This window comes from Fukomys damarensis, unplaced genomic scaffold (assembly GCF_012274545.1).
Source record: "Fukomys damarensis isolate Sample0158 unplaced genomic scaffold, DMR_v1.0_HiC HiC_scaffold_3, whole genome shotgun sequence".
Taxonomy (NCBI): Eukaryota; Metazoa; Chordata; class Mammalia; order Rodentia; family Bathyergidae; genus Fukomys; species Fukomys damarensis.
In genome coordinates this window covers 12,779,202-12,806,255 of record NW_022900915.1, presented here as the reverse complement: position 1 = coordinate 12,806,255, position 27,054 = coordinate 12,779,202, and the positions used below count along the sequence as shown (strand labels likewise).

General features: G+C 35.5%; 1 long non-coding RNA gene across 1 annotated transcript in view; it reads right to left on the bottom strand.

Annotated features, from left to right (window-relative positions):
- Positions 1-2,069: 2,069 nt before the first annotated feature.
- The window catches only part of LOC104864224, a 54,693-nt gene continuing 29,708 nt past the window's right edge, over positions 2,070-27,054 (bottom strand). Inside the window, exons 2-3 of the long non-coding RNA XR_780792.3 lie at positions 24,381-24,502; positions 2,070-2,899 (exon numbers count right to left, since the gene is read on the bottom strand). This is a non-coding gene — a long non-coding RNA (uncharacterized LOC104864224). The remainder of the gene's footprint in view (positions 2,900-24,380; positions 24,503-27,054) is intronic.

The following is a 27,054-nucleotide window of genomic DNA, read 5'->3' as shown; positions in this document are numbered from 1 at the left end:
ATTTCCCCTAGGAATCAATTTCATTAAAATTATACCCTTTTTCAGACAACTGAGAATAGTATTAGTACTGACACGTTAGAGTTTGTGGTGAGATATGTTTATGCGCACAGTGCCAGTCGTGCATACACACATACACTCACAACAGTAACAAGCACACAGCCTATGTCCAACTTCTCTTACAGTTATTGTTAATGTAATATGCTGATGGGATTACTTCTCTTATATTTCTTGAAACTCATCTCCTCTGAATTATGATAAGCTTCAGTACCCGGTAAGAGAACAAATTTCCTTCCAATAACCACATCTTATTCTCACAACCATGTGGATTTTTAAAGTTTTCTGGCTGATACCCTAGAGTGACACCAGTGGTACATTAGTCTAAGTGATGTCATTTATGTATCTGGGATGATTGAAGTAACAAGAATTGATGAGGAATTAAAAATTTGGAAAAAAAAATGCTTCCCTGAGAGTGAGATCAGTATCTGAGGATGTTTCTCAAACTTTAATGTACATCCAATTCCCTGATGGCTTTGTGAAAGGGCAGATTTTGATTCATCAGACTAAATGGAGCCTGAAGTTATGCATTTCTAACAAGCTTCTGATAATGCAACTGCTATAGGGTCCTAGACCACACTTTTATTAGTGTAGGCTTAAAACAATAGTTTTCAGATTTTAATGTACTAAAGAATCTCCATTAGCATTTGTTAAATACAAACTCCTTGGCCTTGCCTCTAGGGACGTTGACAGAGGAGTCGGTGTGAGACAGAGTCGGTGTGAGAATGCATGTTTCTAACAATTTCCCCAGCTCCTATTACACATATTTTGAGAAGCTCTCTGTGTTAGTTGCTTTTCTCTCATTGCTGAGACAGAATATCCTAGACTCAAAGGGGAGGGATTTATGTGGCTTATAGTTTATAGAGGTTTCAGTCCCTAATTGGCTGGCTGTAAGACAGGAATGGCAAACAGGCCTCACAGAGAAGAAACAATATGGCATGCACAAGGTAAAAAGGGCAACAAGAGGCCTTCACCACATCTTTCTGCCTCTTTTAGCCCATCCAGACAACTGGGATTAGGGCAGTGCTAAAGCACTAACTCACACGCCGTGGTTTACTAATCACACGCCCTAATCCCAGCATCACACATTCCAGATTCAGCTACCTCTGAAAAATCAAGCCCCCACCAAAAAAAAAAATCCCACCTCATCCGCATGAAGCTTTGGGGGTCTCTAAAAACAAACCATAATACTGTCCTTAGACTTTGAACCAGTGCAAGAATGAGTCCTGTCATGATTGTCAAGCTCCAGGTCATTGTCCCAGCTATTCAGAGCAACACTGTCTCGCGGGTTGCTAATACACTGGAGTAAATATATAAGCGGTAGAAGCTTTGATTCCATGGATGGGTAAAATTTTGGAGCACTGTATGCAACAGTTTGAAAATGTTCTGTTACTACCAGACCTTCAGGACCTTGTCTATGGTAAGTTTAATGATGTATTCTACTTATTCAAGAACAGAACTGATATTTCTGGAAAACCAAATATCTCCCAGAAGAATATTTTCAAAAAGAGTACTTGGAAAATTCTGCCATCAAAAGATGTCTTCTTTTGAAGGGGCTTGGCTGTGCTCCTCAGAAGAAGAGAATAAAGTCAGTGAATGTTATGGTTTTGGACTCCAAACCCGGGAAAGATACCTGGCAGGTAGAAATGAAACACATTTTCTTTCAGGGGAGTTAGCGCTCTGTTGTGGAAAGTACTCCAGCTAACACTCTCAATTTTCTAAAGATGCTGTACACAACAGTCAGGTTCTACATGAATGTTTGAATTACTGTATGAAAGGTCTTTTCTAATGTTGAGGCCGTATTTTCAATTTTAAAAAGAATAGAACTTAAAATAAAATGCAGAATAAGCATACAGAATCAAATTATTTCAAAAAAAGGAAAAGAATATAAATAACAAAGCTCCCCAAAAGCAGCTTTTACAATAATTGTTTATCTTATTTTATTGTTTTTAGCTTTAATTGGGTATAATTTACAAATAAAAGTTGTGTATGTGCAAGGAGCACATGATTGAGGTATTACTTGGTCAATAGAACCAGTGAAGGCCATACGCACAATCTTTACTGCCCATTCTCACATGCTTGAGTATGGAGGGGGGGAAATGAGCTTTCTGTGGAAGGATAAAAGATATCCCATCAATTCAGCCATCGGAGAAACAGGTATGGTGAATGGAGGCTGAAACTGCAAGCCAAACCTCTAGCACCAACTTGGAGTTGACTCAGTAAAGATGAGCTGATTTGACTGCCGATCCACTTGCCACAACAGACTTTCAATGTTCATTCAGCATAGTGTGAAATAATGGAGTGTTAGTTCCAAAGGGTCTGAAATGCATGAGAACCTGACACTGCATTTACTATTGGAGATGATTTATAGTGTCACACTGCGCAATGTTTTTGTCCCAGCAACACTCTCTTAGCATAAGAAAATGAGAGAGCAAGTGTGTAACTAGAACTCAAGTATTCTGAAGCTTTGCATTTGTCTTTGGTTGTGATTTTTAAAGTGGTTTTCCTCTGAGAAGCAGGAAGAGAAGAAATGTGCTTTTTATTAAGATTTTTTTTGGAAAATAATTGCATTATTGGAGCACAATCTTTTTAAGGTAAGCACTTCGGATCCAATTACCAGTGAACATAATGGATAGTTCTTCTGACTTGTCATTTCTGCTCTGCAGGCACTTAAGATAATCTTCTTCTGTAACTTTTCTGGTTAAAGGGAATTTATTGCCAACAAACATATTTTTAGAATCGGACGCTCCTTCCAAATGAAGAACATAGTAAACATGCCCACTGGAAATTAGCTCGTCCCCTGCTACTTGTTTTTGAAGAAGGATTCTCCCAGGCAGGAGAGGTTCTAAAAACAAAACACAGAAACGAAAACTCTTTGTTAGCACAGTTTTAATTATTCAGCCTGATTAGAGACAAAATATCTGCATAGGGATAGAGACTGTAAGATTTTACATGCATCTCTGTTACTCTTTGCCTGGATTCCTCATGGAAAGTCATAGAAAGTCTCCCCAGCTTTTTCTTATTCCAGTTCAAACCCCCATTCCAATTCTTATTAGGCAGGCAAGTCATGCTAGCTAAGTATTATTTCTGGGACTGTACGGGGACTAACACTTCCTTTGAAGGCTGTATGAGTTTAAATGAGCCATGCACAAAAACATTTTGAACCGAGCTTGGCATAAAGCAGACCCTTAGATAACTTTTATGGTTACTATAATATCAAAGATATAGTTATGTGGAACAAGATATGAGTTAACCAGCAAAAAAAGAAGTTGAATTCTTACTGTTTTTTATGTAGAAATTGTCCTGAAAATTTGACTTTGGAACAAATTCCTATGAAAATAATGTTTTTCTTTTGAGATGAGTTTTTTAAGTGATAGAACATTCCCAGAAAAATACTATCTGGCTTAAATATCAATCCTTTGTTTATAATTAATTATTCTTCCATGCTTTTATTTTTGTAAGTATGCAATGTCACATATTTTTCCTGAGTTCATTAAATTGGAGTTTGCTAGCAGTATAAAAACGTTAACACTGAACTTGAAAGTCTTCAATGAGTACAGTATACAGAATAATGGCCACTCCAAAGATGTCCATGTCCTGTTTACTGAAAATTATGACTGTGTTAAATTAAATGTAAAGGGGGATTAAAGACATAGGTGGAATTAAGTTTAATAATCAGCTGGTTGAGAGATAAGGATCTTTTCTGGGATTATCTAGGTGGGCTCACTGCAATCATGAAGATCCGTAAGAGTGAAAAAAGGAAACAGTTGGAGATCGTAGTAATGCCATGTGAGAAACATTATATTCTCTACTGCTGGGTTTGAAGACAGAAGGAAAAAAAACCCATAGACTAGGGAATACAGAACACTTCTAGAATCTGGAACTGGCAAGGAAACAAATTCCCTCCTACAGCCTCCAAGAATGAGTAAAATTGCCTTGATTTAAAGTAGACATCTTGATTTTAATCCAGCGAGACAGATGTTAAAATTTTAGCATATAGAGCTATAACATGCAGAACTTAAGAAAACTAATTTGAGTTACTAAAGTCATGGAAATTGTGATCCTCTGTTACACTAGTAATAGAAAATTAATAAATTGGCAGTAATAAGTATGCTCTTTGTTTAAGACTTGCTAGTAAGTGACTGATTAGTAAAAGTTCATAAATATGCTTTCGCACTTTGTAAAGTACTAGGGGACATTTGGTAATTTCTGCCTCTGTGGATAAGGCAATGAGGCACAGAACAGTGGAGAGGCTACCACAGTAAGCTAGGTACCAGATGAGTGTGGTTAAGCCTGGGACAGTGAAAATAATGGGAAGCTATTAGATCCTAGATATAGTTTCAACTTGGAGCCATCAGAATTGGCTGGAAGGTGGAATCTGTCATAAGAAATAAATTCTGAATATAGTATTTTTACCTGCACACTATTTGAGAGACTAATGATGGATCAGATTTGTGAAGTAGGAGAGAATTAGAAGTTTATTTTCAGAAGTGGTAAGTTTGGAATGAGTACTATGTATGCAGGGTAGAGGTCAATTGGTACTTGGATATACAAGTCTGGAGTTATCAGTACTGGTACAAATGAGGACCTTTGATATGTCAGTGTTGTTTAGAGCCATGACATTGGATAATATCACCTCAGGAGTTACTATGTACACAAAAAGGCTTTACACTTTCTTATGCTTGCCAGGTAGGCACAGCACCACTAAGCTAAATCCCTGGCCCCAGGAAAAGGATTTTAGCATTGAACTCTGATGCATGATAACTTTCAGAAATCTGAAAGATGACACAAATAGTCAAAGGGATTCAGAGAATTTGTCAGTAAGGTAAAGAATAGACAAGAGAGTATGATCCCCGAAGCCAAGTAAAAACAGTGATTCTTCTATATGTTGTTTGTAAGTTAAGTGATAAAGAGCAACATTTGTGGTCCCTGAGTATGATTTTCTACATCAGAATTTCTGAGCCAAGTCAGAATTTACATTTCGGACCAGATAGAACTTTGTTGTGGAGGCTTATTTTGTGCATTTCAGTGTGTTCAACCATATAAATACAAATAACGATATAGACATTAGAGTGTGTGTGTGTGTGTGTATAGCAGGTTCACACAGAAGCATGCCTGGTACATTTGAGGAACAGTAAGACAAAAGATGGGGCTCTAGAACAAACAGACAAAAGGCAAAAACAAGTTACAAGGTCAGAGAGTTAATGAGAGAGAGAGAGAGAGAGAGAGTGTGTGTGTGTGTGTGTGTGTGTGTGTGTGTGTGTGTGACTTGTACACACCAGAAGAGTGTCTTCTTGTTGTGGCAACCAAAAATGTTTCCAAATATTGTCAAATTTCCTTTCATAGACAAAATTGGCCCTGATTGAGAGCAGCTGCTGCACAAATATTGTACTATATATTATTGCCCTTTATTTAGTGCTTGCCAGGTCAGAAACCTAGCACTACAGTCAGAGTAAAATTCTCAGGGTTAAAACAGAGCTGCTTCTCTGTCAGGAAAGTAGCGAATCATCAACAAAAAGTTAACAGCTTTTACTTTACACAGACAGGCCAACCTTCTAGTTCACAACTGAATTGCCTTTCAATGATAGCTGGATTAGCATCATTTTTTCCTAGGGCACTTTTGAAGCACAACTCATATAATTTAACTTTACTAACCTTCAGGGTGAAATGAAATCCTCCTGTTTGAATTTTAGGCAATTTTATAAACTCGGAAGTGCCTAATTAACTTATTTTCTTGGTGACTCTGCCAAGCGTCTGGAGAAGCCAAAACAGAAACAGTTCTATAGACCAAAGAAATAATTTTCCAGTGAGGCAATCAGAGCTACTGCTGTAGTCCCCCTACTCTGAAGATCACTGAGGTGGAAAACACTGCAGACACAGCAGATTTTAGGAATCTTTGTCAACTTTTTTTCCACAAAACAAAATGTTAAGTGAAAGAGAAACAGATGCATAAAGATGGAGACCTCATACAGGTAGAAATCAATGAAAACATCTCACAAGCATAGAATGATGCTGCTACTGATGATTGATGATGATGATAATTTGTCTTGTTTACTCCACAACTACATATTGAGTGTTTCCTATGTATATTGTTCTGTTCCTAGAGCTTGGGGATATAGCAGTAAATAAAATAGAAAGATAAATTTCACTTTCATGATGCTTACACTCTAGTAGGGGAAGTAAGCGAGAAACAAAGTAAGTTATAGACAGATAAATTCTAAAGTGATAGATCAAGCAGGGAAGGAAGACATAAAATATTGACGAGGCTGGTATTTTAGTGAGGATCACCAATATAGGAATAACATTCTATGGGAAATAGAAAATTCACACAGAAGTATGTCTACTATCTTTAAGGAACATCAGGAGAAACAGTGTGGAAAGATGAGAAAAAATAGGCAAGAAGCATAAGACACAGTTAGTGGGAGGCCAGATAACATAAGGTTGATCGTACATCGTACTTCATAGTAAGCATTGACTCGTATTCTGAGTGATATGGAAAGACAGTGGTAAGTAGAGAGCAGAGGAATAACTTGATCAGATTTATATATTATCAAATGATTCTTACAACTGTGTTGAGAGGAGATGCCTGAGAAAAAAGGGCAGGAGAAAGGAGACTCGTTGGGGTTACTGTAACAGTCAAGGAGTGAGCCCATGGTGACTTGAAGATGTGGCAGTCTTCTATGAAGTGATCGGATCCTGTGTAGATTTGGAGGTGCATAAATGAGTTTTGTTACAAGAAAATATTTAGGGTTTGGGTATAACAGAGGAGCCAAGGAAGACTTCAAAGTTTTTGAAAGACTGGAAAGATGAACTATTTCTTAAATGTGGAACTCCACAATGTATGACTTTGAGAGAATGTGATAAATCAAGCATTTAGACATGAAAAGGAAGGGGAAAATGGCAAGTAGCCAGAAAAATAAAGAGTATGCTGTTCAGTGGAAGGTCTGAACTAGAGATGAGATTTGAGAATAATCAACATAGAGGTGATGATAAGAATTAGTCCCTGATTTATAGCTTCTGAATCTGTTGTGAGTTCAAAGTATACTGTACCAAGGATCTGCCACATGGCTAATCATCAATCCAAATTCAGATTATTAAGCATAATACAGGACCCCAAAAGGCAGTTTGTCCAATAAGTCAATGTCATTAGAAAAGGGAAAGGTAGATTTTACAATGAAAAAGACTTATGAAACATAAAAATCAAACACTGTGCATATATTTAGGTATTGTCTGGAATGTGAATCCGGCAAACCAAGCACACTTTGTAAATGTTTTTGTAAATTATTATATTATTATACTATGTTTAGTACACACATACCTGTATGTTTGTATAAATTATATATACATTTGCATTTGCATATTTGATTAACAAAAACTTACAAATGGCATGATACTATGACTAAAATTTGCTTTAAAACACTCCTTCTAAAATATGAGGGATATGACAATCCTTCTTTGACAAATTTAAACTTGTCAAAGTTTAGCAAAAAATGGGCTGGGGATTTAGCTCAGAGGTTCAGTGGCCTGCCTTGCAAGCGCAAGGACCCGAGTTCAATCCCCGGCAGCCCCCCCCAAAAAAAACAACAGAAAGGTTGGCAAAAGTTGATAGTTATAGAAAATGAATGATAAATGCATGAGAGCTCATTATACTATTCTTTTCTACTTTCATATATGTTTGAGTTTACACAGTAATAGAAGTTATGCTGGAATGTAATCCCTATGTGACCAGGATTTTAACTTTTTGTTTATGGGTATATACCAACTAGTACAATGACTGTCAATTACAGAAACTTAATCAACATTCAAAAATATCAAAGGAAGTGAAAAACCCCACCAGGAGAATGAAGAGTATTTCATCCAATTTGCCTGTCACCTAATTTGAAATGTGGCCATTTGCAGTGGTAATGTGCAGTATACTCCCCGTCATCCAGTTGACAAAAGCTTGATTTAGCTAAGTGATTAACCAAACTCACACAGCTAGAGACATATGGAGAAACCCTTACAATTCTAACATCTGAGTTCTTTCTATTGTCACATCTTAAACAATTCTGATATTATACTGTCCTCAGTGGCCAATTTAGAGTGAGCAAAGCTTTAAGGGAAAGACTAAATAATTCTAAAGAAATCACCACACTATAACATTTCTATAATTTACTCATGTGCTCACTCTCCTACCTGTCACGCTATGGGCAGAAGATAAAAATGAATAAAATACATGTTTAGTTTTCAAAGACCACCCTCTGAATTGCACTATAATTTATCCAGCATCCTGAGATAATATCAAAATAAGAAAAACAAAACAAAAAGAATTAGAACACATTCTTTAGTCTGGTTGTGATATTCTAAAACTTGTTCAGAAAGTTTTTTGTTTATATCGTAAAGTGTTAAACTACCAATTGATCTATAGTACAGACAGCATAGACACTAATGCCAACCATCTCTTAAATGGTTTATCATGCAGGCTAAAATGTCAATTCAACTATGAATCAAGAATCCCCAGGGCATGACTGGCTACATCATTTTTAGAGCCTAGCACAAAATGCAAATGTCAGGGCCTTTATTCAGAAAGTAGAACAAAGCTTCCATTAAAGATACTAAAATATAAAACTTTTAATTATGTTCTTTAATCTCTTTCTCACTTTTCCATAGTAGTTTTGTTGCTGTTGTTTTGTTGTTATTGTTGCTAGTCAGTGTCTTATAAGTGGAGGAAAACTGAAAACTGAAAATTATTAGCATACATTTTATTTTTTATACTTGTCAATACTCAGTTTATATACGAACCAGAGAGCATCTCACTCACATTTGGAATCACTGAAGTGAGACAGTTCATTCCCCTGAAGGACCTCCAAAGTATATCAGAAGAGACAAAAACAGGCAAACTCAAGAATGTTGGAAAGAGGAAGGAAAACGTGCCCAAGCCAGACTTGGAGCGGGCACAGGACACTCACAGGTTGTCCACAGATCTCTGTGAGTGCCTATGGTCTCTGCTTCCCCAGCGAGGTATGTGACTGCTTTTCAGGCTGGAAGACGGCTGGGTTTTTCCTTCTACCCACTGCCAGACTGCCTTAAGGGGCTCCACGGGAGGCTACGATCTAGAAAAGTTGAGTCAGGTACGTCTTCCTACCACAGATCCACTGCCCCCCAAAACGGGGTGGAGGAGAAAATCACAAGGATGTTCCTACCAGTAGTTGACCCGGTCCCCTGCCCTATGCTGGGATGCCACCTGTAGCCAATTCACCTGGCCAGCCTTGTTCTGGGACCTAAAGCCCCTACTTTATTCCTCCCTGATCTGGGGGTAAATGAAGACGAATAGTAATGAGTCTTGGAGTCAGCCCAAAATTCCACAGCCAGGGGACTCATACCTCTAGCAGGCAGAAGAACCCAAGCCTTTGGCTCACCTCGCTTTTACTGACCCAAGAATGGGTACAAGCACTCAAGGTAACACAGATTCATCTGGTTTCCAATATCCATTAGTATATTCTCTGGAAAGCAACTTAACCTCAGCTTGACTTTTTCCTAGTGTGCCATCACTCTTGAGTGCTGCCTTTCTCCTTTGTGCTCACAGAGGCCGATTCGGCCTTAATTCTCTTCTGGTTCTCAACCCCTATCGTCATTCCAAGACTGCCTGGTGCTAGATCATAAATGACTTGACCTGCACAGAGGAATCACTCCTGGCCACCACCAAAGGTACCATATTCTTCTGGCCCAGGCTTGGGACAGTGGCCACCATGGCCCACAGTCAGACACTGATGCTCTGTTCACCCAGTACCACCTTACATTTGGCAGCACTGCTGAGGCCACACGCCCCTGCTGGTGGAAGAGAGCAGCAGCGAGTTACACAGAGGGAGAGTGGGGTTAGAGAAGCAAGAGGCCAAGAGCTCATTGTGGAGGAGCTGCAGGAGGGAATTCTGAGTGTTGAGTTGAAAGTCTAAGTCCTCCAAGGAATGGTCCATTGCTCTATCAGGCTTCACTTTCAAAACAAGGATTCAAAGGTAATGCCATTATGAATTCAAAGACTGCTACTGAGAAAATATTCTAGATCCATTTCCTCTCTTGTTATATACAAATGGAGCCTATTGCAGGCCCAGACCGGCTACCACCAACTTACTATTCAACTGTCCTCTCTGAATATCAAAGGGAAATTTGTGGTTCAACCAGTTTTAAAGTTCTAGCTATCACTGGACTGTGCTGTGTCTTTAGCCTTGTGGATTAACATTGAACAGCAAATCCTGTAATTATAAATATCCTGTAACATGGTGCTGAAGGAGTCAATTTGAAAAAAATAAATATTTTCTGAAAATTTTTTTTCAGATTTCTCAGTATCTTCTTATCTTCCAAGTGGATCTGAAAGTAGGAATTCCCACATGCACTAAATATATATTGTGCATTGTGCTAAAATTGCTGTTTATCTGAGATTCAAATTTATCTAACTATCCTGTATTTTATCTAACTCCAAGTAGAATACACAACACACCTTTCAGACAAGACTGAATGGTTTCTTTCTCCAGTAATTCATCTTTTCCATAGAATTTATTACCCGTTTATTTGTGCACTTATGGAAAGATGTGTAGATATGTTTGCATGTATATTGTATGTAGACAGAACAAGAGGAATGAAAGATAATGCCTCAAGGTCTTTTATATACCAGTTATGCTGCATAAAAGTATCAGAACACTTTTCGTTTTATTGAAATGGCCTCATTTTTCCAAATGATTGCATAGTTTCTGCCTCTAACATTAATTGTGTATCAAAAGTATCACCAAAAGTGCTAGAAAGAAAAGTAATTTTCTCTACGGTCCCTGCTAACATCATTGTAAACTACGACATTATAACCAACGGGGCTGCTCAAAAAACTTCACCGCAGTCAAATTACTTGTTCTTGGAGTCACTATGGAGAACTAAATGTGTAAGACACGAGAAGAAATAAATAAATTCCAGAAATTGACATTTGCTATCTCAAAGAACTCACCTTCTAAAGGAGCTCATATATGAAAAGGGCTTTAGGACCATAAAACTCTCAAAGGTGGAGAGATATACAGGTCACCTTGCTTATTTAAATAACTTTTGGGGAAAGGAAATAAGGGAAAAGAAAAAATATGAGAAAATGGAAAAAATAGAAATAAAGTATTTATTAGAAACAGGGAAAGGAGGTGAGCGTGAAGAGAGGGCAGGGGTAAGGGGAAAAAATGAGAACCAATATATGTCATGTAAGAGGAACAAGATCTCAATGATGAATGTAACTGTATTGTATACCTAAAATGTACCAATAAAGTCAATGAGGAAAAAAAATAAATAAATAACTTTTTGTGTTTAAAAAAATAAAGAAATTCCAAAATACAGCTTTCAAAAATTTTGTGTTTAAACTTACAAGTAAGAGGTAAAATGTTACTCATTAGGGAATTTAAGCAGAAGCTGATCCAGAGGGTCAAATGAAAGAGACCAGCTTCCAGGTACCCTTGCTCACTCTGAGATCATGCTTTGCTGTTTTGAAGGCAAACAGCATTCTATCAACTTTGATTCATGGAACTTCCACAGTCACCTTTACAAAGAAACAGGGCATGACTATTTAAGGTTAAAACACATATTTATTTATTTCTGGATAGTTTGATTAACAACAAAAGTAAAATATTTGTAACTAGCTATTAAGGCATGTTACTTTGCAGGTGGGCATAGTTAATTTTTTTTCTTTGTAGCACCTTGTTTAATCTTAACAAAGGTCTTTGAAATGGTTAACACGTAAATCTTAAGACATCAACAGTTACTGGTTTGTTCCTAATGAGAATTCATTGTTTTTTTCTTGTTTTATTAAATATACTGAAGCGAAAGAAACTCTGATTCAGTCCCTGAAAGCTTAATTGAACTGAGTTACTGAAAGCAGGATAAAGATGAGGGTCAAACCGTCTAACAACATTGATGAGTTATCTTGCTCACAAAAATGACATTGACTTTTTGTTGCTGTTTACAGTTCATTAGTTGTTATGCCTGATTTTTGTAAGGCTGGAGAAGCCAGCTCAATATGCTTGGTAAACAGGTTCACCATCAAGGTTGTCAACACACAGGCCCCTCAGAAATGCTGCTTTGTGTACAGTGCTTACACAAGAAACTTTTAGAATTTGATATGCTTTATTCAACAAAAAGTATGTAGGTAAGGAAGGCTATACTTTTCTTAGATCAATGTTTTTTCTTGCTGCCTTATCTCACAGATTTTCAGATCCCAGAGTGGTAGGGGTCCTACCAGAGCAACTCTCTTGAGATAACTAAAAGTTAATCACTAAGATATTTAAGGCATATTGACTGTTAAGGGCCTTCTGAGCACTTCTCTTCAATGCTTATCTTCAAAATTTTTTTCCTATGTCTTGCCAATATTTCCCTAAAGTCCTGGGAAGGAGGGATAGAAAAATCTTTTATTCAGGAGTATCCTTTTGCAACACTGTATCTAGCTAATTTTTTCTCTTTCCAACTCTTTATTAAAAATTGGTTAAACAGATTAATGAATCTCATTTTGGCAGATTAATACATAAATGTATTATCACCCTCTAATCATTTCCAGTCTCTTATCAAATTTAAGAATTTGATCAATGAGTTTGATCCCCATACCCCCTCCAAAAAAAAAAATCAAAGGCATTTTGTATTCATGGTTGGCAAACAATATCCAAAACTCAGGAATGGACTCCACTTTAATCTAGATGGGCTTCTCCAATTCATCAGAGTCCAAACATCTCCTCTCATCCTTTAGAGCTGAGCCCGAACGCCAGTGCCACATGTCACCATGCTAGTGCACCAGTTTGTCTTCTAGTAAATGTGTTTCTTGCACATTCATGACACTGACACTAGGTAATAGTAATAAGTTCTTATTTATGTTCTCGATATAGATAGTCATAAACATACCCCATTTTTCCCTCTCTAATCCTGTGGGAGGGATAAATACATCAATAATTCATTCTGTTTCAGCAGGTGATGTATGTTTTAATTAAAGCTCATTTAAAGATACATGGGACTTCTTCCTGGATCCAGGAGAGAACTGGGTAAGAGTTCACAGAGAAGACGATATTTAAGTAAGATTTTATAGGATTAATATTTGTCAGATGAAAAAGATAAGATAAAACATTCTTTGTACACAAAAAGTCTGGGGCCAGGGATTTAGCTCAGCGGTTCGGTGACCGGCCTCGCAAGCGTAAGGACCTCAGTTCGATCCCCAGTACCACAAAAAAAAAAGTTTGAGAGACATGGAAACACATTTGGAATTAGCAATGTTTTGAACTTTTATAGAGTCTAAAGAGAACATTGAGCACTAAAGTAATGAGGTTGGGCTTTAAATGCTATACTCAACAATTTTTGAACAACTGTAATGATTATCAAGAGAATTATTATTGTTAATAATTGTAATTTTCCATGTATCCATTTGTTTCTTTCATTCCTTAGTGTGATTTCCAAAGATATTTTCTCCTCTAAGACATCTTTTTTGACTTAGATAAAACGTTTCATCTCCAAGATGAGTAATACTAATTTTATTAAACATTTTATTTTGAGATATATTTTCTATCTCCTAAATCTCTTTTATGCATCAATAGAGTATTTAGAAGATGGGGTATCTGTGTATATGAAAGATTGTGCTACTGATGGCTCAAATCTTGGAATTAATGGCTCTTTGATTCCATAGTATGACTTTAAGAAAATTAGCTCTAAAATGGGTTTAATAAAATCTTCCTTAGAGGTCTGGAAGTATTAAATGAAGGATGTAACACAACTAGCATAGTGCCTAGAACTCATTGAAAATTAATGTTTACTGTGAAGATTTTTAGAGTAGAAAGACATTTCATCTTCCAAGACCATACATGACTATAGCTTTCCTAACTTCAAAATATATTTTCAACTTTTAAATTTATATTCTCACTTATTTAACTCTGTCTACTAACTTTACAGTAACTTCTTAGCTTTAAATTTTTCTTAATATTTTCTTAAAATATATTCATCAGACTCACCACTCATGTATTTCCTTTTAAAATGCAATAGGACAGTCAGAATATGTATAACTCCTGTTAAAAATCAATCAGTAAGACTGACAACCTATTTCAAAAATGGGCAAAAAAAATTGTCAAGCGGGTACTTCACAAATACAGTAATCAAATAAACTGTGAAAATATAAACGTATGGCCGATATAAAAATATAAAAGTGGCCAAGTTAGTCATTCGATAAATATAAACAAATAATTCAACTTCTTCCACATATCACAGTGGCTAAACTTAAATAAATAAACCTGGAAAGCTGGCTCTGCAAATAAAATGAGTTTCAGTGCTGGCAGACCAGGAGATGATTTTATGCTCAAGGCTGTGTCTTGCAAGGAAGATTAGAGACGGCATCTCCACGAATTTGTGGGTGAGCAGGAGATAAAGCAGAGCAAACTCAGTGAACCACGACATGAGCGCGGTCACCAAGCCACACAGACCTCCACAGTGCAGCATAACATTTAACTGTTAAGGAGACTTAATTTAAATGGCTGAGAGGCAACCCCTTAGCATGCAGACTAAGAGAAAGCAATGGTTTAAAATAAATGAGCATGCACACTGTTGGGGGAACAGACTTCTCAGAATTAATTTGGCCAACTTACTAAACATATAAGGAAATGATCAAGCAAACCAAAAACCCTGAAGTGGGGAAAGGGAATCAGTATTCAAAATTGCTTCAATGTATTATCTAAAATATCATTTTAATGACTTTTGCGAAAAACAGGAAAGCGTGATCAACATAGGAAACATTGAGAAATAAAAATAATTGGGGGTGCTAGATGTCTCACTTAGCAGAAACAAACAGGACTTTAAAGCAAGTGTTTCTAGTAAATTCAAAGTAGAGTCAACCATACTGCCAAAATCAAAGGAAGACTTGATGACAAATTCTTGTCAATAAAGTGCCTCTGGTGTGAGAAACTAAAGGGTAAATAAAGATCAAAATGTACAATTTATAATGTGCAATAGGAAGAAAAGGTCTAAAGGGGTAAGGGAAGTGGGAGGGGTAGGGGAAAGGAAAGACGGGAAGGGGAAAATGTGAGAAAAGGAAAAAATAGAAACAAAGTCTTTGTAAATAGGGAGGGTGGAGGGGTTGAAAGGAGGGTAGGGGAATGGGGAAAAATAAGAACCAAGATAAATCACGTAAAGGGTACAAGTTCCCAACGATGAATGTAACTATATTTTATATCTAAAACGTACCAATAACCTTGATGAAAGAAAAAAAATCTAAAAAGTAAAAAGAAAAAACTGAAATTAGAAAGTAAAATAAGAAGAAATTAAAACTCAAAATTATTCCTTAAGGAAATGCTGAGTCTATAGACTCATTTGTTCCATGCTACTTATTGATTCTTAATTATTGTTATTTATTTCTTCAATAAACATTTATTACAAAGAATAAGTTACAGTCCTTATGGGAGCATGTGTCAGAATACTGGCCTTTGTGAGTTCCACAAAGACCTATCTAAAAAACTGACATCCAAGAGTAAGTCATGAGGATCAGTAAGTTTCCCAAGTTAAGACAGAAAGAAAAATAGTCCAGGAGTTTGTGTCAGGGCCTGGTGCAAGAAAGAAGTTGACATCTCATAAAACAAAATTAAATAAAATTCCTAAAATAGATCAGAGTGGTTCAAAATAGAACTATAGAAATAGTCTAAAAATGCTTTGTAAATATTCATAGGGAATAATTAATTATATCAAAAAGCCTTTAAAATTGATTTCTGTTACCAGTCTTATTTTATGTCTGCAACATATTTTTGTACCATATCTAGGATGATCTTCATCATATAGAACTCTAATTATATGATTTCATCACTTCAACATCAGCCCTTGACTTCTTAGCAGTTGTCTCTCTTTTTACTTCCTCATTTTCTATCTTCCAGAACTGTGTGCCATCTTCAAATGTACTTGCTTTACCTTATGCCTTTGTGTCTTTGCCAAATGCTGCTCCTTTTATTTAGAATAGATCCCATAATTCCACCTTCCCACTTAGCTTTCAGAATCTAAATGATGAATCTTCTTTGCATGCATATCTGATTTCTTACCTCTGTGTTAGGCATCCCTTTTGATGATGCAATTGGGCTTAAACTATAAAACAGTTGCCTTTTTACTTAACTCAACCTCAAAACACTAATATTCTGACAGTAAAGATCTGTCTGCCATATTGGGCAGTGTTTCCAGCATTGAGCGTAGTCTTTAGTGCATATTAGGGCTGAAAATGACTTTACTTAATGAAGGTATTCATTTGACCAAATAGTATGAATCTTTTCCAAAAGACACTGAAACTGAGTGAATATTTTGAGCAGATTTTTCTAGGTAAATGAAGAGTGAAGAGTAAAGGTAAACGGATACCACAAATATACCCTTTGTAACCTGGATGGTGCCTCTCACCCTCAAATTGTCCATGTCCTAATTCTCAGATCCCATGACTACGTTACCTTATACAGCGAAAGAAACCTTGTGGCTGTGAGTAAATTAAAGATCTTACAATGCAGAGATTAACCTGAGTTATTGGACAGGCTCAAGGCTCAGTGTAATCACCACGATATATAGAAGAGGTCACAATCAGAAAACAAGCTGTGATAATGATAATTCAATAACAGAAAGATAGTAGGAGAAATACACAATCAGAGAGATTTGGAGGTGCTATACTGCTGGTGCCGAAGAAGGGGTCAAAAGACACATTGTATAGGCAGCCTCTAAAAGCTAAAAAGGCAAAGCAAAAGACTCTCCTTTTAGAGTCTTCAGCTATAGTGAAAGCTTACTGACATTCTTATTTAGGATTTCTGACCTCTAGAGTTGTAAGAAAACATTCTTTATTATTTGAAATCACTGTGTTTATAGTAATTTCTTACAGCAGCAAGAGGAAGCTAGCATAATACCCCTTCTTACATAAAAGTTATTGTAGACAAGGGGGGGTAATCGACAGGGTTATGGATTAATGTGACTTAATTCAGGCTCTTGTATACTTGAAACTCAGCTCATGTACATATATGCTTTGGTTTATTGAAAGCGGTACCATTTGAAAACAACAACAACCAAAAACCAACAGCTTGCATCAGAAAACAACTTTTAGGGGCCGGGGATTTAGCTCAGTGGTTCTGGTCCCTGCCTTGCAAGTGCAAGGACTGGAGTTCAATCTCCAGTACCAGAAAAAAAAGAAAAAAAAAAAAAAAAACATAAAAATACCCTTCCTGAGAAAACATCTTTTTGGAGCATGACAGGAAAGGAGAGTAATTCCATGCCATTTAAAGTACAAACTTCTGCATCGGGGATTTAGCTCAGCGGTTCGGTGGCCTGCCTGGCAAGCGCAAGGACCCGAGTTCGGTCACCGGTACCAAAAAAAAAAAAAAAAAGAAACAACAAAAAAAATAAAGTACAAACTTCTGTATATTGTGTTTATTACTTCTATTTGTCAGTGTCATAAGATAGACATTATTATTGCCTAATTAATTCAGATCTCCACAAGTGTATCAAAGAAGATAGTAGGAATAATAATATCAGGAGATAATCAATCTGTATTTTTCTATAAATGTTTTAAAAATAAATTGAATTACGTTTATACTGATGAAATAAAAAGGAGGACTGAAGCACTTAATAGTATCATCAGAATTTCCTGTTCATTGTACTGGAGGTCAAAATATTTTTCTTTATTAGTTAATCAGATAGTTCAATGTTTTCAACTGGCACTGGGTTACACCGAGTAGGAAAGAATAAGAGAAACAATCAGTTACTGCCTTATTTTTCAAACCAAGTTATATTTTAAATTCACCATATACTTGGCAGCAAAATAATTGATCATTTGCAAAAGAAAATTAAAATTTTGATAGCTGATTCAGTTTTCTTCCATATATCGAGCATCACCAAATCCCAATCGATATATTTTTCCAGCCACAGTCTCCTCCCTTAGATCTATATAAGGCATTTTTAAAGTTAACACCCAGCATGCCTATCAATAAAGTATATTAGATAACCATTGGGATTTTCTAACAGGTGCTACACATCTCTTGCCACTAGCTATTCCCTGAATATACCATTAAGTCTTATGTCAAATTTCATTATTAAAACCTCTAATAATGCATTACATTAAAAACCACAATGTTTTTACTCTACCAAAAAGAAATCCAATATTGTTTCCTCCAATCATTTTAATTAGAATTTTGCCTCTACCTTTTATCTTTCATCATAGGTTTTACTGGGTTTAATTACATATCCACATATACTTGTTAAGAAATACCACTTTGATAATTTTCCAGTGACAACTACATTTAATTTGAAGAAAAAAAAAGTATTAGAATAAAAATTGTAAGAGACTAACCCATTGTATGAGATGATGAAGTGAATTCTAGATTTATATGCATTTTTGATGAATGATTTTCTATAGTACAGGAATGGTAAATCAGAGCACCATTACTCATTTTAATAGGTTTGTACCTTACTGTTATTACACATCAGCTGTGAAGATGTGGATTTCATTCCACCTTCATCCATTCTTAAGACTGACAAACTTTTTTCTATGAACTTGGAGAAAAAGAAAAATTATTCCAATACTGTTAAGCCCCGAGATTGGTTTCATCTACTATCTGGAGAAAAAAAAATCTTTTGATTCATAATTCTCACATATATTTTATGCAGCATTAGATGCCTATTTTTTTAGCTCCAGCTAATCACTATGTTTTGCTTTTGGTTAAAATATTCAGTGAGTCCTACACACTATATCCCAAATTAGAAATGAAGTGACCTTGTATATCTTAAAGTCATAAAATTATCACATCAAGACTTTAATGCACTTCTGGCAAAAGATAATAAGAACAAAAAGATGATTAACTGGTCATGAGAAAATACAAACTTTCACCCAAGTTTGATCCCTGGTACCAAAAAAAGAAAGAAAGAAAAATGAAAATACAAACTTTCAACACCCATAGAAGTCTTCCTTATACAAATATTCATCCAGGGAAGCTAACGTTATACACACAGATTTTCTTGAAGGTTGTCCTTGTACTGATTGTACTGAATAAAAGGGCCACAACATACTGTATGAGATACTTAAAACATCAAGTTCTTCTGACTCGATCCTATCCATCAAATCTTTTCATCATTTGGCTTTCCATGTGCTATTCACATTATCTTAAGCATTCTGGTGCACTTCACAACTCTGCAAGTGGGATTTTGAATATAGTACAGGCTGTGTGATCCCTTACACAGTTCTGAGGCCTAAACTAGTACACAGATTCAAAATCCCTTGAATGAAAAGGAAGCTAAATGTTATCAAAGAAGAAGTCAGTATACCAAAGCTTGCACTGTCTTTCTGCCAAAGAAGCTACAAATGCCTAATTTTGAAAGATGACTAGGTGTGAGCACTAAAACCACAGTAATCCTTAGGGAATTAAAACACCACCATAGTTCACCAATGTGGGATTACTTTAAAAGTCTGTGATAAAAATTTTTTCTTAACTCTTTCTCACAGCAGACCAAATGAGTTCAACAACCTCCATTTCCGAATAGGCACTTTCACTTCCCAACATATGCAGTGAAGCCTATGGTGGCAGAAAGGACCAGTCACATGTCTTGAGAAACAACCCTTCAAAGACCCACACCCATAAATTAAAATCAATGCTGCTTCCTTAGAAAATTTCTACAGATTATTAACAGTACCAAACACTTGAAATTAACAGTAAAGATGTCAATAACATCCCCATTTAAATTACCTTTGGGCTGATGCAGAAGATATATCTTAGAGAATTAGAATGGATTCTCATGTTTTAAATAAGGTAGTATCCTAAATTTTTAGGTAGGGTTCCATATCAGTGACATGGTTGGAGGTTGGGAAGAATAGGGAAATATCAAAGAAGCTATAATTATACTTAGGTAGAAAGAATAAATTCCAGAGGTGCATTAGAGAGGTAGCTGTAGTTAATAGCTAATATAGAGGGTAGACAAATGGGCTCATAGTAATCATAATACAATAAGAGTAATAGTTATGTGAGGTCATATATATGTATTCATTAGCTATATTTAACTAATCCATGATGTATATATACTTCAAAAATTGTCTATTACAGCATATAGACAAAGACCCTAGCACCTGATTTGCACTCATGAACAAGCAAATACTTTCTAAATTTTTACTCGCAATTTTCATTTATTTCTTCAGTGAATATAGGTAGTACATAATGGTCACATTCTTCATGGGCAGATGATATATGTACATGACACATCTCACATCCTCTTTTATTCCCCTTCTCTCCTTGATCTTGCTGCCTCCATTTTATGGTCTCCTTCCCATGTGCAAAAAGTCTACCTCCCTACTTCCTATTATCTAAATTTCATTTTGCTCTTTATTAATATTTAAGGTTTGTCATATAAAAGAAACCATGTAATATTTAAGCTTGTCTGCCTGATTTTTGTCAGTTAAAATTATGGTCTTACAGTGCATTGATTTTCCTACAAGTGACTCAAGTTTATCTTTCTTGCTGCCAGAGTATTACTCCATTGTGTATGAAGGCCCTATTTCTTTGACCACTCATATGTCAATGGCCATATAAGCCTCTTTTATGATTTAGCCATTGATAGCTACACTGGTGTAAACATGGGTATGCATGTAACAATGTATGTGAAGTATTTACCTCTTTCAGAGATACCTAGGAGGGGAATAGCTGGGTTAAGTGAATTTTCTAGTGTTAATTTTTTTAGGAATTTCCATACTTATTACCACAGTGGCTATAATAATTTACTTTCCAAACAACAATGTAGAAAGAAGGGTTCCTTCTCCTCTGTCACTTCACCAGAATTAGTTATTATTTGATTTGTTGATGATTGTCATTCTTTGTAGAGTACAATAGAATCTCAGTATTATTTTAATTTGCATTTCCTGAATGGTCAGGGATGTTGAACACATTTTCATATATTTACTGGCCATTTATACTTATTCTTCTGAGATGTGTTTGTTCATTTCAGTGGCCCATTTTTTGATTGAGTCTTTTCTTTTGTGGAGTCTAATTTTTTTGAGTTCATTATATATTCTGGATATTAGTCCTCTGTCCAAGGAATAGCTGGAATTTTTTTTTCCTGCTCCATAGGTTACCTCTTCACTTTGTGACTTATTCTTTGATGTGCAGAAGCTTTTTAATTTGATATAACCCTACTTGTTGATTCCTTTTATTATTTCTTGTGCAGCTGTGTTCTGTTCAGAATGCCATTGCCTATGCCTATATCTTCAAAAATTTTATTCATTTTATCCTAAAGCAGATTAAAGATTTTTGTTTTAATATTTTGATATTTAATCCATTTTGATTCTAGTTTTGTACCAGTTGAGAGCCATGCGTCTAGATTCAATCTTTTGCATGTGAATATAGCCAATTTTTGTGGTACCATTTGTTACAGAGGCTCTTTCATCTAGCATATGCTTTTGTCCCCTTTGTCAAAGATTGGATAGTTGACAGTACATATACTTGTTTCTGCATCCTTTATTCTTTTTTTTATTTTGTTTATCTTATTGAGTTTATTGGTACATTTTAGGTATACAGTACAGTTACACTCATCATTAGGATCTTGTACTTTACATGACAGGTCTTGATTCTCATTTTTTCCCCTTGTCCCTGTCCTCCCTTCACCCCCTCCACCCTCCCGTATTTACAAAGACTTTTTTCCATTTTTTCCCTTTCTCAAATTTTTTTTCTTGTCTCTTATTTCCTTTCCCCTACCCTTCTCACTTCCCCTACACCTCTAGCCCTTTTTTTCTATATCTGCATCCTTTATTCTGTCCCACTGATCCACATATCTGTTCTTTTGTCATTACTATACTGATATAGTTATCACTATAGCTTTGTAGTATTGCTTGAAGTCTGGAATTGTGATGTCTTCTGCTTTGTTCTTATTGCTCAGCATTGGTTGTGTTATTCTGGGTCCCTTCTGGTTCCATATGAATTTTAGGATTGTTTTCTGTAGGTCTTTCTAGGGGTCTTTTGAGGGATTATTTTGGATCTTATATAGAGAGAATCGTGTCATCTGCAAATGATAATTTGCCTTCTTTCTATACATATCACGTTTCTTTTTGTCTTTTGCCTGTGTCATCTAGCTATTTCAAGTACTTCATTGAACAGTGGTAGTAATAGCAGACATCCTCATCATGTTTACAATTTTAAAAGGAAAGACTTGAGCTTTTCTCCATTTAATATGATTTTGGCAGCAAGTTTGTCATACATAAATAGTTTTATCAAATTGAGCTAAGCTTCTTATATACTTGTTTTCATCAGGGATTTTTATCATGAGTGGATGTTGAATTTTATCAAAGACTTTTCTATGTCAATTGAAATGATAATGTGATTTTTGTTCTTGGTTCTGTTATGTGACATATTACATTTGTTGATTTGAATATATTAAACCATCCCTGCATTCCTGCGGTGAATCCCAGTTGGTCATGATGCAAGATCTTTTCCGTTACTTTTTGCATTCTATTTGCCATATCTTGTTGAGGATTTTTGCATCTATGTTCATTAAAAAAATGGCTTGTAGTTCTCTTTTTTATTTGGGTCATTTTCTGGTTTGAGAATCAGGGCAATGCTGAGTTCCAGGAATAATTTTGGGAGTACTCCTTCCCCTTTAATTTCATTTAAGTCTTTGAGAGATACGAACATTAGATTTTCCCTGAAGACTTTGTAAAATTCAGCAGTAAATCCATTTGGATCTGGGCTTCTCTTAGTTGGTAGATTATTATTATTATTATTATTATTATTATTATTATTACTTCTTCAATTTCATTACATGTTATTGGATTATTTGGGGGTTTCATATCTTTTGTAAGTTTTGGTAATTCATACATATCTGGAAATCTATCCATTTCTTCAGAACTCTCCAATTTATTCAAGTACAAGTTCTCATAGTAGTTACAGATAGTCTCCTGAATTTTGGCAATGTCCATTGTGATTTCACCTTCCTCATTTCTAATTGAAACTGGCTTCACGCATACATTTTTTCCTTTCTTTGGCTATATGTTTAGCTGTTTTGTTTAATCTTAAAAAAAAAACAGCTTTTCAGTTCATTTATTCTTTCTACAGGTTTGGTTTTGTTTTGTTTTTTGGTCTCAGTTTCATTTGATTTCTGAGCATTTTGTTTATTTTATCTATTATCTGTTTAATTATATCTCTTTTGAGCTTGCAATCACTTTCTTGATCTTTTTTATCTTCTCTGTTATCCTTTTGAATAATTTGGCTGTGTGGCTTTTGATTTCTTCCCCTCAGTCCTCCATGGATTGGCCTTGTGGAAGTTATAATTTTGGTTGACATTTAGTTGCTTTGTTTTCTCAACTGTCCATGTTTGTTTTGTTTTGTTTTGTTTTGAGACTTGAAGGCTTTAAAGGTGAAAAGACTTTGTTGTTAGCATGGAGATCTCTTTAGTCAGTATCTGCTTTTCAGGAATGCAGTCTTGGCAAGGCTTATTACAGGCCTTTGCCTCTGTCTCAAGATCCAACCGCCTCCATTAATTTAAGAAGGTATTTTGTCATGTAATTGGCCCAATTCTCTGGGAATGGGATACGTTATTGTTAATGACAAAAAGTTAATTCGGATACTGGCGTATGGACAAAACCTATTAGTAGCAACAACTATGCCACACTGTTAATAGTAAGTAAATAAGCAAATATAGTAACAGTGGAGACAAAGCAGATATTGACATACCATAAAAATCAATAATGCAGTACCCTTAAACATGGAAAAGAGATCAATAGTTATAGTATAAATATCATGACAAATATTGACATATGGTAAATATGTACTAAATGTAACAGCAATACCACCACTAAAAATAGAAAATAATCCAACAGTAACAGCACCTAGTTAACTATGTAAAGATTAATAAAGCTTAGTTGTTTAAAAATGGAGTGGGAAGTGAGAGAATGAAAGAAGAAAAATATTTTTAAAATCAAATAATGGAAGATAAGAATGAGGAGAGAGAAATGAGATAAATGATCCTATTAAAGAGTAGAAGGAAGGGCTGGGGATTTGGCTCAGTGGTTTAGCCACTTGCCTCACAAGTGCAAGTTCCTGTGACCAGTCCCAAATTTGATTCCAAATACCAAAAAAAAAAAAAAAATTAGAAAGAAACTAATAGATTTATATAAAGGTACTAAAAAGAAAAAATGAAGAAAGGAATGAAAACATTAAGAAAAGGAAACATTAAAAGGAAGAGGATTAAAAAAAACAGAAAAACAAGGAAAAGGAAAATTACCCAATTCTTTCCAAAAGAATATATATCATCAAATTCACAAGGGCTTGATTATTTTGTGGAGGTGGAGAGCCAAAAGAGAAGACTGTTAGGATTTGACTTACTTTATAAATATACACAGCGTTGCTCCATTGAGACTTCAGACTTTGAAGACTAACTTCAAAGCTGCAGTCTTAGTCACTGTGCCAAGCTTTCCTCCTCCACATGCTTCCATTTTTACAGTGCTCTGTGTGTAATGGAAAAATTGAGAGTAGATATGAAGTGTTAATTTTCTCAGGTCTTCACAACATTGTCAACTTCCTCATTCAGGTCTACCTTTCAGTCATCCTACCAAAAAGTTGTAGTGAGAGAGCCAGAGGAGGAAAATTACTACCCTCCACCAAAATCCGACAATTATTTGAGAACTACATATTCTTGTTCTATCTTTACTTGTACATCTTTTTTTCACGAACTAGACAATGGCCGATGGAAAGAAATGAATTATAAAATTGCTTTATTAACTTCTAACCTCATTGGTCACTTCTTACCAGTCCAATTCAGTAGTTATCATTTATCTTCCTAAATTTTCATTGTTGAGGGTGGTGACAGGGAACTCACTTTACCATATGCTCTCTATGGAATTTCACTCCACAGAAAGGTTTTAAATTTCACATGGTAATTTCCAGATGTAAATCTCTCAACTCCACATGAACTACAAACTCATAGCAGTTTCTGATCACTTCTGTGAATCTAAATTCTTGTATTCAATTTTTCCTGACGTCTTATTTTACATGTGTAAAAGACATTTCAAACATAATGTCTAAAAGATTATTGACTTCCTGTCTCAAAATCTATTCTTTCTCTACAGATCCCATCTCAATATGAGGCACTACTATCTACTTCTTTGCTCCTGATGCATCTCCTTCCTTTATACATAATGTCCAGTTCCTCAGAAAGCCAATTCACTTGTAATTAACTCTTCAAATTATATCCTGAAGTTGAAATTTCAAAATATTACTGTCAGGAGAAAATTATTCACCCACTATCACCTTTCACCATAACCGTAGCAATGCCATACCTAACTGCTTTTTTTGTCTTACACTCTTGCCCATAACAGTTCATTTCCATTCAATAACCAGAGCCATCAGTTAAAAATAAATCAGAAAGGCGATAATCATAAAAAAAGACAGGTCTGTGTGGGTGAATGTGTAAAACAACAGGAAGTCACACATTGCTACATGAGAATGCCAGATGGTACAGCCACATAGAAAAGCAATTTGCTCTTACTTACACACGTCCAACGACAGTAGTTCTATTTCTAGGAGTTTGTCCCAGTGAAATGAGACCAATATTCATGCAAAAACCTATATGTAGATGTCTACAGAAGATTACTTTAAAATGTGTGTGGGGGAGAGGGGAGGCTTGGGAAAGTATGAGGAAGAGATAAATTGTGGTATATCCATTCAATAGCAATAAAAACTCAACTCAGCAATCGAAAGGATCAAATTATTGATATAGTCAACCATATGGAAGGATCTCAAGTGCATCATTTAAGCAAAAGAAGAGAATAAAAAACATAATACATGATTGTATTTATGTGATATTCTTAAAAGACAAAACCATAGTGATAGAAAATAAATTCCATGTGGATGAAGGTAATTATAAATGGATATCAATTGATTATTTTGGGTAATGGAGTCATTGCATATTTTTGTTGTGGTGATAATTACACAATTACATGTGTATAACAAAATAAAACTGTACATACTTTTTATTGTTTTATTTTATTTTTTTTGAAGGATTGGAGATTGAACTCTAGGGAGCACAGAGCTATATATACTTTTCCTTTTATTTTTTAAATGGAGACAGGGTCTTGTTAAGTTTCCCAGGTAGGTCTCCAACTTGTGATCCTCCTGGCTCAGCCTCCTGAGTAGCTGAGATTACAGGTATATACCACCACAGCCAGCAAAAAGATGTACACTTTTTTAAGATGGTAAATTTAGAGCTTTCGGTGGAAGGCTTGCCTATCCTGTGTTAAACAGAGAGAGAGAGAGAGAGAGAGAGAGAGAGAGAGAGGAGAAGGAAAGGGAGAGAGAGGAGACAAGAAGAAGAAAAAGAAGAAGAGGAGGAGGAGGAGAAGAGGAAGAGGAAGGAGAGGAACAGGAGGAAGAGGAGAGAGAGAAATCTTCATATAGTCTATATCTTAATTTGTAATGAAAATAATAACATTAATCTTTTCTGTTCAATTCCCTATCTAAAACACTGCAATGACTTCTCATCAGACAAAATCCAACTCTAACCACATCGTGTTCTGATAAGATGCTAAGTAAATTTTCACCTTAGAACATTGACTTTTGCTTCTTCCATTGGAAAAGCTCTTTCCTAGATCTCATAGCTCACTACTTAATGAATCTGGGTTTTTTGCTTCAATATTCTCTTCGGCCTTTTAAAATGAACACCAACTTTTAATTCTGTTTTTGCTCCTGTTTTTCCATATTACTTAACATGATTTAATTCTGATTTGCTAATGAACTTCTTTATCCAACTGGAATGGAAGTTCCACTAGAAAATAGACTTACTATGCTTTGATGACTGCCATTTTTCTTCAGAACCTTGAAAACACATTGTTGTATGTCAATATTTTGTTGAAAATATGTTGAATATATTGATGACTTGTGTAGAGGCTAGATAATTGCACCAGGTATTTTTCCAGATACCTACAAAATAACTTGAACTACCATGCACTAGCTTCTTCTTTTTTTTTTTTTTTTTTTTTTTTCTTCTTTTCCCAATACCAGG